This window comes from Mobula birostris, chromosome 2 (assembly GCF_030028105.1).
Source record: "Mobula birostris isolate sMobBir1 chromosome 2, sMobBir1.hap1, whole genome shotgun sequence".
NCBI lineage: Eukaryota > Metazoa > Chordata > Chondrichthyes > Myliobatiformes > Myliobatidae > Mobula > Mobula birostris.
The window spans coordinates 2,754,775-2,759,496 of NC_092371.1; the positions used below are offsets into that span (position 1 = coordinate 2,754,775).

Genomic DNA, 4,722 nt, shown 5'->3' on the forward strand with positions numbered 1-4,722 from the left:
CAAGCATTCGGTCAATATTATTTGCCCATCACAGGCGGGGAGAAGCGCAGGACCAGTTCAAAACAGCGCACATGGGATGAACAGAATTACCACCGCTATGTACTCTGTGTGGCTCAATCTCTCGTTCAGTCTACTTTGAAGCCACCCCTCCCCCGTCTGCACCTTCGTTTCTGTCCCCATTTTCGCAGTATCGGCCGTTATGTACAATTTTGAACGTGTTTATTTTTTCCTCCGCGTTGAAAACTCCATTTGACACAGTCATGAACGACGTCTCAGGACAATAGGCGGATTTTGAAATACGTGGTGCAATTCTACATCCTCATGTGGACTCAGCGGGAGCCAGATTCATTTCTGGCGGGATTCTTTAAGATTATTATGAGAGGAAATGATTCATTGCAATCATTTTTTATTGACATTGAGGTTGATTTTAGTATATAATTCAGTCGTTAGTGTTTGGATTCTATTGGCTGGAAGTGTTAGTTGTGTCTAGTTCCATTGGTATTCGCTGCATGCGGTAAAAGATAGGCGGCCGCAATGTTTCTGTAGTGTAGTGGTTATCACGTTCGCCTAACACGCGAAAGGTTCCTGGTTCGAAACCAGGCAGAAACATTCCATCATACTTTTGCATAAATCAAATCATTAGAAAGGGTCGCATCCTGGTTAATCCAATGAAGTACTTCTGTTATTCGTTGCATGAACTCAGCTTAACCTCACACACAGACAAGGAGAAGTCAGCATTTATGCTGTGACCGTCTATCAGGACTAAAGAAGATGAATCACGAACCACAATAAGAAACATAGAAACATAGAAAACCTACAGCACAATACAGGCCCTTCGGCCCACAAAGTTGTGCCGAACATGTCCCTACCTTAGAAATTACTAGGCTTACTTATAGCCCTCTATTTTTCTAAGCTCCATGTACATGTCCAAAAGCCTCTTAAAAGACGCTATCGTATCCGTCTCCACCACCGTTGCTGCCAGCCCATTCCACGCACTCACCACTCTCTGAGTAAAAAAAAACATAACCCTGACTACTCCTCTGTACCTACTTCCAAGCACCTTAAAACTATGTCCTCTTGTGGCAATCATTCCAGCACTGGGAAAAAGCCTCTGACTATCCACACGATCAATGCCTCTTATCATCTTATACACCTCTATCAGGTCACCCCTCATCCTCCGTCGCTCCAAGGAGAAAAGGCCGAGTTCATTCAACCTATTCTCATAATGCATGCTCCCCAATCCAGGCATCATCCTTGTAGATCTTCTCTGCACCCTTTCTATGGCTTCCACATCCTTCCTGTATATTAGTGAGGCGATCAGAACTGAGCACAGTACTCCAAGTGGGGTCTGACCAGGGTCCTATATAGTTGCAACATTACCTCTCGGCTCCTAAATTCAATTCCACGATTGACGAAGGCCAATACACCGTACGCTTTCTTAACCACAGAGTCAACCTGCACAGCTGCTTTGAGCGTCCTATGGACTCGGACCCCAAGATGCCTCTGATCATCCACAGTGACAAGTGTCTTATCATTAGTACTATATTCTACCATCATATTTGACCAACCAAAGTGAACCACTTCACACTTATCTGGGTTGCACTCCATCTGCCACTTCTCAGCCCAGTTTTGCATCCTATCAATATCCCGTTGTAACCTTTGACAGCCCTCCACACTATCCACAATACCTCCAACCTTTGTGTCGTCAGCAAACTTACTAACCCATCCCTCCACTTCCTCATCTAGGTCATTTATAAAAACCAGGAAGACTAAGGGTCCCAGAACAAATCCCTGAGGCACTCCACTGGTGACCGACCTCCATGCAGAATATGACCCTTCTACAACCACTCTTTGCCTTCTGTGGGCAAGTCAGTTCTGGATCCATAAAGTAATGGCCCCTTCGGTCCCATGCCTACTTACTTTCTCAATAAGCCCTGCATGGGGGACCTTATCAAATGCCTTGCTGAAATCTGTATACGCTACATCTACTGCTCTTCCTTCATCAACGTGTTTAATCACATCCTCAGAAAATTAAATCAAGCTCGAAAGGTACAACTTGCCCTTGACAAAGCCATGCTGACTATTGCTAATCATATTATGCCTCTACAAATGTTCATAAATTCTGCCTCTCAGGACCTTCTCCATCAACTTACTATTAATTTCCTGGGCTATTTCTACTCCCTTTCTTGAAGAAAGGAACAACATTCGCAAAACTCCAATCCTCCGGAACCTCTCCTGTCCTCATTGATGATGAAAAGACCATTGCCAGAGGCTCAGCAATCTCCTCCCTCACCTCCCGCAGTAGCCTGGGGTACATCTCAACCGGTCCCGGCTACTTATTCAACTTCATGCTTTCCAAAAGCTCCACCGCATCCTCTTTCTTAATATCTACATGCTCAAGCTTTTCAGTCTGCTGCAAGTCATCACTACAATCACCAAGATTCTTTTCCATAGTGAATGCTGAAGTAAAGTATTCATTGACTGCCTCTGCTATTTCCTCCAGTTCCATACATACTTTCCCATTGTCACACTGTCACACAGAACTTTCATAAAGCCGGCTGGTGATAGGAGGAGGCAGATGAGAGGGAAGGTAAGGTGTAGGGAGCGTGGAGAAGAATTGTGTAAAGTTCTCCTCTGAGACCACTGTGTACGGTGACACACTCTCTCTGCCCCACGCTGTGAACTCTCCTAAACTACGGCTCTTCTCATCCCTGGTATATGCTTTCGATTCACTCAGCAGCCAGTTTGTCATTTCATCCCCAGTTTTCCCCTATCTACGTGCCTTCTAGCACCTGGCTTCACTGATCGACAAGTGGTGAGTGAAGGATTCGGATGTAGCAAATGCAGTATTTAGCAAATCAGGCGTACATTGCACTGCGGAGAATCCGTCCCTGAACACGGCTATGCAACATTTCAAAATAGAGGGAATACTGAATTTAAAGAAGTTAGCAGAATTTGGAGCAATTACATCGGTCAGGCGATACAGAGCAAGTTCCACCTCATCAGTACAGCTCCAGGACGGTGTGGATGCCACGAAGTCTGTCTAGTAAAAAAGAGACTGCGGTTTAGAACGCCCTGAGGCGCTTTTAGCTTATAGGATGAACTTCCTTTATTCAAGTGGCGTTACTTGCAAAAATCGCCATTCCCTGATTTGTCACGCAGATGTTGCCGGAGGAGAACGACCTACCTCAGCATTAACAGTGCTGGGAACCCTTGTCCCCTTTCAGACTCTGTCCATCCGAAGATAGCAGAACGCATTTTTCTGACTTGACTTAATCTTCGTTACATTCACTAAGTGGAATTTAAATCAAAACCCACCATCAACACACCTCCGTTCGTCCCGCCTAGTTTGTATATAGCAGGAAACACAAAGTGCTGGAGGAACGCGACAACTCAAGAAAATGCGCAAAAGATGGGAATGTGCGGGAATATGAACAAGTCAGATGGGATCTACGGAGGAGAATAAGCAATTGACAATTCATACCAAGGCACTTGATCGATACACTGTTTACACAGATATTGAGAATTCTGGAAGGCAGCGGGCGGCTACTTATGATTCATGGGCTTCACTTGAAGAACTTCAGCGCCCGTCCAACTTATTTGAAACTGTCTCCCAATCTGCACTGAAAATACACGGTGAATGTGTCGTTCCTCTGATCTCTTCCCATAAACCGCCGTCAATCCCACCGACGGATTCAGCAGTGCGGTGATGAACAGGTTAGCCTGATCGTTGTTCGGATAAAGGGTCTTCGCCCCAAACGTTGACGGCGAATTCTCCTCTCTCTCGCTCCTGCATGTCCAGAGGAGTTACTCCACTATTGTGTACGTATTGCGACAGGGATTCTCAATCTGGATCCGAGAGAAACACGTTGAAACATTTCACCAGATTCCGCTTTCTCTCGACGTCAACAGATTCACTGAAATGGTATGCTTCCATTCACTCTTCAACGCCTAGCAAGTTTCCACGTTCGAGGTAAATTGGTCTTGTTTTTCACACGCCCGCGATTTTTATAGTGCGGTGGTTCTGACGGTCACATTACACGCCAATAGTTCCCAGTTCGATAGAGGACGGAATCGTAACGGCAGGGCCAGTTCAATATGGCGCACATGCGATGAGCAGAATTACCATCGCTATGTACTCCGTGTGTCTGAATCTCTCGGTCAGTCTGCTCTGAAGCCCTCCCCCTCTCGTGTGCCTGTCTCCATCTTCGTTTCTGTCCCGATTTTCTCGGTATCGGCCATTATGGACAATTTTGAAGGTGTGCATTTTTCTCCTTGATATTGAGTATGATTTTAGTATATAATTCAGTCCTTAACGTTTGGATTCCCTCAGCCGGAACTGTGTGTTGTGTTATTCGCTGCATGCGGTACGTGACAGGCAGTTGCAATGTTTCTGTAGTGTATCACGTTCGCCTAACACGCGAAAGGTCCCTGGTTCGAAACCAGGCAGAAACAGAATGTGATACTTTTGTATAGAAGAGTTCCCTGGAAAGGGACGAAACCACGTTTATTCAATGGAGTACTGTACTTCTGTTACTCGTTCTATAAACTGAGCATTGCGTCACCCACAAAACGCTGGAGATAGAGACGTCAGCCTTTAGGCCGTGATCGTCTATCAGGACTAGAAAAGATGTGGTACGAAGCAGAATAAGAAGTTTGGTAAAGCCGGCTTGTGATAGGAGGTGGAAGATGAGAGGTAAGGTATGGTGAAGGGAGCGTGCA

The 4,722-nt window shown here is 45.6% G+C and overlaps 1 non-coding gene across 1 annotated transcript; it reads left to right on the plus strand.

The window, feature by feature from the left end:
- The first annotated feature begins 536 nt into the window (after positions 1 to 536).
- On the plus strand, positions 537 to 609 carry trnav-aac (transfer RNA valine (anticodon AAC)). Its single transcript has one exon. It is a non-coding gene; the product is annotated as a tRNA-Val (tRNA).
- Positions 610 to 4,722: the final 4,113 nt, after the last annotated feature.